Raw genomic sequence first — 9,195 nt, forward strand, 5'->3', positions numbered from 1 at the left:
GGCTAGTGCCTTCAGTACCCTCGGATGGAGCTCATCCGGGCCTGCCGACTTAAAGGCATCCAGTTCTTCCAAGTGACTCTGCACCATCTCAGGGTTTACGCATGGTAGTCTGGCGCCTTGCTGCTGCCTCTACAGCAGCAGCATCTCTGCTCTTTGCCCCTCTAACTTCTGTCTCATTTCTCCCTCTCCTGCTTCTTTCCTGGCTGTCTCCTCTTTGCCACCAGGCTTTTTTTTTCCCTTGCACCAGTGACCTTGAGTAATCCTGGGGCCACATGATCTTAAATAAACCCAAGCCTCAATTCCTCAGCCAGCTTTTCTCTAGTCCACCAGTTCTAATCCTGGTTCTGGCAACTTTCACTCCTACACTTTAACTCTCTCTCTCACCTTAACCTTCCCCCAAGTATCCCAGGTCCCCCCAAGTGCACACATATATACTGTACCACTGAAGTTAGGAACTTGCATGTGTAGGTGGGTTGTATGAGTGTGAACTGGTAAGTGTGTGTGTGTATATATATATATATATGTCATTGTGTGCACGATATACGAATTAGTGATCTGTGTATGTTTACTGAGTGTGTGGGTATGGACAATTGATTTTTGTCTAAATTTTGGGGGGTATAGTGTATATGTTTGAATTGGTGATAGGTATGCATGTGCCCAGGCTGGTTTGGATGTGTATGTGCCTGAGTGTGTGCCTAATTGATTTGTGTGTTTGTATATGTGCAATTGTGTTACACCCTCATGTCTAACAGCGCAATATTGAGATCCTGAGAGTTGGCCTGGCCCCACAGGGCAACAATACTCCCACTGTACTCAGCATTAGTGAGACCTCAGTTGGAGTGCTGTGTCCAGTTCTGGGTGCCACACTTCAATAAGGACATGGAAAAACTTGAGAAGGTCCAGAAAAGAGCCACCCGTGTTATCAGGGACTTGCAAGGCAAGCCATATGAGGAAAGCCAGAGGGACCTGCACCTCTTTAGCCTAAAGAAGAGAAGGCTGAAAGGGGACTTGATAGCAGCTTACTGCTATATCAGAGGAGTGCATTAGGAGCTTGGTGAACAACTGTTCACTAGGGCACCCCCAGGGAAGACCAGGACCAATGGATACAAACTCCTGGAAGGCCACTTCAGGCTTAATACCAGGAAAAACTCCTTCACAGTCAGAGTGTCCATACTGCGGATTAAACTCCTTCCAGAGGTGGTGCAGTCACCTACCCTGGAGGTTTTCAAAAGGAGACTGGACAGTCACCTTGCTGGGGTCACCTAACCCCAGTTATCTTCCTGCCTAGAGTGGGGGGGACGACTGGATCCGATGATCTGCAAGTTCCCTCCCAGCCCCTAACAATCTATGAATCTATGAATCTGACCCCCTCATCCCTTCCCTCTCCCCACCCGTTCCCCACAACAGACTTACCAGCCAGACGCTGCTCTCCAAGCTGCTGGTCTGCATATCTGCAATCAGACTGGTATCAGCCAATATGGCTTGTTAATAATTGGCCATCAATATCAGCCCCCCAAAATCTTTATTGGTGCACCCCTAGAAGAGAACACAACTGGCAAGCTAAGTATAAAACTATACGAAGGCAAGCAAAATAAGAATTTGAGAAGCTACTTGTTAAAGATGCTAAACATATTACAAATTTTAAGTGCATTATGAGTAGGAAGCTTGCCAGGGATTCACTGGGGCACTTGACAATCACAAAATAATAAGAGCACTCAAGGAGAATAAGACTATTGCAGAGAAGCTAAAAGAATTCTTTGCATTAGTTTGCACCTTGGAAGATGTTAGAGAGAGTTGCAATCCACAGCCACTCTTTTTGGGAGACAAATAGGTATAACTGACCTTAATTGAAGCGTCAGTAGAAGTTAGAGAGGAAACTGATGGACCGAACAGTGGCATATCACAGGACCAGAGGGTATTTGCCTGAGTTCTGAAGCAACTCAAACTCTAAATCGTGGATCTACTGACTTTATTATATAACCTACTGCTAAAAATCAGTCTCTGTACCAGAGGCCTGGAAGGCAGTCAACATAAAACCAATCTTTAAAAAAGGCTCCAGAGGGGATACAGGAACCTATAAATCAGTTAACCTAACTTCCATACCTAACAAATTGCTAGAAGCCCTAATACAAAATAGAATTTTTTGTCATGTGGATGAATAAGACCTGCTGAGAAGTCATCAATACAGGAGACCCTCGCCATTCACAGGGGCTATGAGAACGTATCCCCCATGAATGGCGAAATTTGCGAATAAGACACTGCGTTCATGAACATTGTCTGTGTTCATGAACGCAGTGCCCGTGGTGGCTGGCGGGGGAGCACAGCTGTGCTGGCAATGGCGGAAGCATGGCGGCAGTGGCAGGAGCCTGGCAGTAGCAAGCACGGAGCTCCTGAGAAACTCCTTTAAGTGTATTTAAGATGAGGGTTTGGCATTCCCAAATATTTGAAACCATGAATGCCGAACCCACGAATAGCGAGGGTTTCCTGTATAGCTTTTGTAGGGAGAGCTCCAACCTCACCATTCTACTAGAGCACTGTGGGGGCATCCACTAGCATGTGAATCAGTATAATCCAGTTGATACATTGTATCTGGACTTTCAACAAACCTTTGGTAAAACCCTGCACCAAAGGCTCTGAATTAAATTAAGCTGTGATAGAATTGGAGGCAAGGTCCACTCATAAAGAGCAAAAGCAAGCCATGCCTGACCAAACTGATTTCCTTCTACAATAAGGAACAGGTTCTGTGGATGAGGGGAGAGCAGTGGATGAGATCTACCTTATCATAAGCAAAGCTTTTGATATTGTCCCTCATGACATTCTTATTAACAAGTTACAGTAACCCCAGCACGTCCAGGGCTGGGCAGGGGCGGTGGGAGCCCCAGGACCCAATCCCAGTGCACCATACTGGGGACCAGTTGAAGCCACGCAGGGCCCGATCCAGGCATGTGAGCCTGATGCTGGCATGAAGAGTCCAATCCAGTCCATATACTGGCACTGTTCCACTCACCTGGCCCACAGGGCCAAAAGGTTGAACAACTCTGGACTAGACAAAAGTACTGTAAGATTGATACATAACTGGTTGGATCATCATACTCAATAAGTAGTCATCAATAGCTCAATTTCTAGTTTGGAGGAGGTATCAAGTGGGGCTTCCCAGTGGTTTGTCCTGGGTCTAGCATCATTTAATGTGTTCATTAATGTGGACCTGCAGATACTTCAAAAATTAGGGTCAGGATCCAGAATGACCTGAATAAACTCGAAAAATGGTCCACAAGCAACCAGGTAAGATTCAATAGGAGCATCTGAAAATTCCTGCACGTGACAGAATAATTGCACACACAAATACAGACTGGAGAACAACTGGTTAGGCTGCAGTACTACACAGAGGGACTTGGGGGCAACAGTGGATCATAAACTGAATATAGGCCAACAGTGTGCTATTGTTGCAAAAAAAAAAAAAAAGCCAGCAGTGTACTGAGTTCATGGGTTGTATTAACAGGAGTGTCAGTTGCAAGTCAAGAGAAATGATTCTTTTACTCTCTTCAGCACTGGTGAGGCCTTACCTGGAGTATTGTGTCCAGTTTTGGGCCCCACACTTCAAGAGGGATGTGGACAGTTTTGAAAGTGTCTGGTACAGAGCAACAAAAATGATTAGGGGCCTGAGAAGCATGACTTGTGAGGAAAGGCTGAAAGAACTAGGGTTGTTTAGTCTGGAGAAGAGAAAACTGATAGGAATATTTGATAACAGTCTTCAAATACCTGAAGGGCCATTAGAGAAAAGGATGAACATGGGCTTCTCTCTCTGTCTGTAGGGGATAGGACTAGGAGCAATGGCTTCAAGCCGCATCCGGGGAAGTCTAGGTTGGAGATTAGAAAGAACTTCCTGACTATGGGGATGGTTAAGAACTGGAACAGAGAAACTGGAATCTCTATCTTTGGAAGTTTTCAAAACCAGGTTAGATAGACACTTGGCTGGGATAGTTTAAATCAGGAGTGATCCTGCCTTGAGCAGGAGGCTGGACTAGATGAAGTGGAGAAGTCCCTTCCAGCCCTACTTTCCTATGATCCTATAGATCAGAAACTAGCTAAAGGAAAAGAAGCAAAGAGTAGGTATAAATGCACAGATCTCACACTGAAGGAAAATAAGGAGCGGGGAGCTCCAAAGGTACATAATGTTTTAACATGTTCATCAATGATTTGGAAACAGAAGTGGCTAATGTGCAGATGACACCAAATTATTCAGGAAGGTAAAAAAGAAAGATGATTGTGAAGAATTGCAAACAGTCTTGGAAAATGGAGTGAATGGGTAACAAAATAGCAGATAAAGTTCAGTCCTGATAAGTGCAAAGTGATGCATGTGGGAAAGAATAACCCCAAATTCGCACACACAGTGACAGGCTCTACATTTGCTGTTATTACACAGGAAATATCGTGAAGTTTTTAGAGAATTATCCACAGTAATACTGGACCAGTACTTGTCAGTAGTCAAAAAGGCAAAAAAAGTTAGAAATTATTAAGGAGATTGAAAACAAAACATAAAATGTAATTATGCCACTGTAATCCATGGTACATGTACATCTTGTGTACAGTTCTGGTCCCACTACCTCCAAAAGGATATGATCGAAAAGGCAACTAGAAGGCCAACAAAGATGACTAAGGAGCATGAAAAAGCTTCCATATGAGGAGAGACTAAACAGGCTATGAATCTTCACCTTAGATCAAAGATGACTGGACTAGGGTGCAGAAATAATAAATGGTGTGAAGAAAGGAAACTGGGATTTACTACTCACAATACTGAAAGTAGCAGTCATGCAAGGAAATTACTGGGAAGGAGATTTAAAACTAACAAAAGGAAGTTTCTTCTAATATCTTTTATTAGACCAACTAAATAGATGTAAAGCTTGCTATTTAGTTGGTCTAATAAAAGATATCAGATTTACCCAAAGAACCTTGTCTGCCTTATATGGCTGAAGGCATTTAAAACCCTAACAACATTCCCTCTCTGGCTTTGTACAAAGACGACGACGTTGATGGCATCTGGAAACTAATTGTAGTAATTTCTAGAGAACATAATGCAATGAAAGAACTACAAATAGAACAAATAATAATTATTTTGAGGGGGATATTTTCATTATGGAGCAAAAATTATTATAAATATGCTGGGTGAAAATTATATTGAAAATGTAAATCCCTCAAAATACCTAACGGGAACTAATCCTGTAGCTAGTGTGCCACCCAGCTGCAATACAAACCTCACAGAACCTTAATGTAAAATGCTATTTCTTGTAATGGCTTTTCTATTGAATTTCCTGCTTTTTCAAGGTTAATGCTGAATAAACTCAACTCACAACCCAGCAGTGCTGCAGTTTTTTCCCATCAAAAATGTTTTTAGCCAACAATTTGAACTGATATTAAATTACAGAGGGTTAGAGAAACTATTAAAAGCGCACATGGCATGAGGTTCCAGACAGGTCCAGAAATCTGGCAGGAGAGTAGAAATTGTACTTTTACACTGCTCCCCACTGCCAAATTTCTGGATGTATGGGGAGCCCAGCAGTCTGGGTGACGCAGTGCTGTGGGCTAGATCTGGCCCATGGGACAGGTGTTGAGCACCCCTAGATTGCTCAAGGAGATTCAGCGCATAGCATCCTTCAGCCGCACAGTCTATTTTGTAATTTAACTGTACTCTGCTCACCGGGCAAGAAAACAGTGAGAGGGAAGCAGCTGTCCAAGGTCTATTAGAAGCCTTGAAAATGACAGGAGTTAATCCATCCATGGGTCAATCGATGGGCCTGATCCAGCAGCGCCAGTATATGGGTTTGGACTCTAAGCCTCATTTTGCACTGGATCTGGCCAATAGTTCATAGATTTTTTTCAGTTCCAAAGCTACAACCTTAAATGAAACACAGTATACACCATTCAAAGAACCTGGCTAATTCAAGATGCGTTTCCAATAGGAAACTTTCCTGCAAAGCTTCTGTGGTGTAGACTAGCCCTTAAGCATTAAAATGAAAATGGTCTAGATTTTCCAAGATCTGACTTATTTCAATAGTTTTGGGTGCCAAAGACGTCTGAAAATTGGGACATTTATTTTGGTATTTATATGGATACAGTGGCAGATACTTAGATTTGCAAATTTTGGCCTGTAACATATTTTTAGTAAATATACTGAAGCTTCACTAAGAAGGAGCTTCACTGCAGCTTTGACTCCAGCAGCCCATTTTCACTGAGACATGAAGAGAAAAAGACTACAAATTAGATGAGGCCAGATCCTCAGCTAACATGAATCACAGTAGCACCACTGAAGTCAATGGAACTACCCCCAAATTATACCAGCTGAGGCTCTGGCTCAAAGTGTGCAAATAAAGTGCTCTAAGGCATATAATGTTCTATGACATTTCACAGGGCATTAAACCAGGCAAGCTTTGGCCCATGATATATGGTATAAAGGCATATTAAGACTATACAGAGCATCTCTCACAGAAATAGTAAACAGTCTGATGAATTATGAGGCAAGGAAGTCAGCTGAGATGTAACCTTTGCCTTTGTGTCCAACCATGCACTTCACTTATAAGCATGGACTCTTCTGGCAGAAAAATAATGCACAACAACTATGTATATGGCAGTATACACAGTAAAACAGTAAATATAATCTTGCTTCAGGTCAGGAAAACTTGTCAAGACTTTAGTCAGTGGCTGTATGATTCAATTAAAGGTGTTCTGCTCCCTCCTCCTAGCAGCTCTTGTTCTCCTACCTCCTTTTCTTTGGTCTCCAAATCCTTTCATTCCTTGTCAAGAAGGACCACCTTAGCCCTGTTACCATGAGTGCTAAGGACACAGTTGACTCCAGCCAGACAAACAGGTTTGAAACAAAAAGAGACAAGCTGTATAAATGGAGTAAATAATCTGATGCTGGAACCAAGTATCTGAACACCCACAATAATGCCATCACATCAAACAAATGGCATGTCTTCAAATTAATATATTTGATAGCACACTACATTAAAGAGACAGATAGACAGAGCATGAAAAAGAGACTGGACCAAGAGACAGAAAAAATATTAAATAAATGAATCTGTGCAAATGAAGCTACAAAGAAAGAAGAGAAGGAAGGTTGTGCAATTCAGACAAGAGGGGAGTACAAGTACCAGTATAACAAAAGAAACCAGGAGGGATCCATAAGGTGTGGACATGCCCAATGGTTCCCTGTATTCACTGTATAGGCCTCATTCAGCAACAGCGGGTCTCCTTGATAGCGCCTGTGAACAGTTCCTTGGCAACATGGCTTTGCAACTCCATTGCCAGAGACAACTCTGGCCCTGTGTGGAAAGACACAACTCCAGGCTGTTTAATCTTTTCCTTCCAAGAGTCTTGCAGACACTAGAGGGATCATGCGTGGCACTGCCCCAATCTGCCCGATCCTCCCATGGCACGTCCAGTTTCTCTTCCATGCCCCATTGCAGATTCTAAACGAGTCCGCTTTCCCTTAGCAATGTCTGAACAGAAATATGAAGGGACAGCACTCAGGAGGCAGCAAACCTCTCACCCCTTCCTGTACAAGGGAAGTGAGCATCTGGGGATGATTTCACTCTAGCAATAGCACTCACTGCTGTGGAACATTGCTAACACAACACTGCTAATAACTCCAACAGCTCCGAACAAAAATAATCAGGCACCCATAAGATGAGGAGGTTCTCCAACTTTGTCAGGTAAAACTACACAAAGGATCTACACACCTTCATGTTCCAGGAAAGAAACAACACTTCTTACAGCTATCATATAATTTTCTCTACAAAAGGTCCCTATTAATAAAGGATACAGCTTTTAGTTATTTTGGACAGATGGAATAAGTCCAGTGAAGAGCTCATGGTTAAGATGTGGGAATGGAGAGCATTAAGGGGGATTCTAGTTCAGCCTCTGCCACGGATACTGCTCTGTTTTATGGTGAGCACTTAACCTACCTGTAAAATCAGGCTGATAAGACCTCCTTCCTCACATTAGATTAGTGATTTTGTGGTACTTGGATTATGATGATAGAGACCACAAGAAGACCTATACGCAAGTAACTAAATGAGCTATTAAATAGCAGGGACACTTGGCAAGTATGGCAATTTATGTTGAATAAATCAGTAGTGGTCTCTTTTGGCAAAACAGCAGCAAACTAGAACTGCTGAATTTCCAACCCCCTCCCTAGCCCTCCTGCCCAGCATGGCATTTCTTACACAGTACTCTTATTGAGGATAATTCCACCTAACACAAAGGCCTAACTCAGAATTAGGGTACAGGATCACCCCTGCTTCCAAAGGAAATAACTGGATGCCCACACCAAAAAATAAGTTAGCATAGGAAAGGAAAAGACTGTACCCCAGAAAACGCTATCATCTCAGTAGCAAAATGTGGCACACGCGGGTTCAAATTTTACTCAGATCTGCAACTGCAACCTAAACCTTCACTACTATGCCCCAGTAAACCAAGAGTCAAATTTAGCCTAAGCATACCCTGATCCCTTGCAAAAAAGTTCAGGCCTGGACCTGAACTTTGCAGGTGCACATCCCTTAAGACATACACACACAGACCACCTGAAGTCTAGTAACCTATTCAAATCACGCAGTGCTTGTGCGTTTGTAGAGGCCATCAGGTTTCCGGAGGAATGACGTGTCTCAAAGTCTGGATACAGCCGGAGGCACCTAAGTTTCTCCGCCCGGAGGCCAGGTGGAATTACCTGGCCACTCCTGCCGCACAGACCGCTGTCGCCTCAGGGCCAGCAACAGCCTGGCCGGAGCTACACACGGACATGGCATTTAGAGAGACTTCATCTTCAAAGCCCACTACCCAAAGAAACGCTAGAGTCTCACACTCAGGAAGCTGCCGGCCCTCTCGTAGGGAACAACCCCTGCCTCCGGGAGCCAGGCTGCTCTCAGGGGAGGCAGAGCCGGGATGAGGAGCAACAACTTGCAGCAAGCGAGATGAGGAAAGACAGTCCTGGCCAGGAGGGCGGGGAAGCGCTGGACCAGGCTGCAGCATCTCCACCCGTTGAAGGCCCCGCGAGGCGAGGAGGCAGCCGGCGCCGTCCTGCTCGGGGCAGGGCGCGGGACCACACGGGTCTCTTCCACCCTCACGTCCCACCACGATGGCGCCGCCCGGCCCGGCCCGGCCCGGCCCCTGGCGGAGGAGCAGCACCACCGCCTGCGGGGG

The 9,195-nt window shown here is 44.4% G+C and overlaps 1 protein-coding gene across 5 annotated transcripts in view; it reads right to left on the reverse strand.

The window, feature by feature from the left end:
- The window catches only part of CUNH14orf132 (chromosome unknown C14orf132 homolog), a 169,334-nt gene that overhangs the window by 56,630 nt on the left and 103,509 nt on the right, over positions 1 to 9,195 (reverse strand). Inside the window, exon 1 of one of the 5 annotated variants that reach the window (XR_003096174.1) lies at positions 8,723 to 9,156. The exons of 1 other annotated variant lie outside the window; for it this stretch is intronic. The gene's annotated coding sequence lies outside the window, so the exon portion shown is untranslated. Of the gene's footprint in view, positions 1 to 8,579; positions 9,157 to 9,195 lie in introns of those variants that run through there. 3 more of the 5 variants (XR_003096173.1, XR_003096171.1, XR_003096172.1) reach the window with 3 other exon arrangements.

Source organism: Alligator sinensis, unplaced genomic scaffold, assembly GCF_000455745.1.
Source record: "Alligator sinensis unplaced genomic scaffold, ASM45574v1 scaffold47_1, whole genome shotgun sequence".
Taxonomy (NCBI): Eukaryota; Metazoa; Chordata; order Crocodylia; family Alligatoridae; genus Alligator; species Alligator sinensis.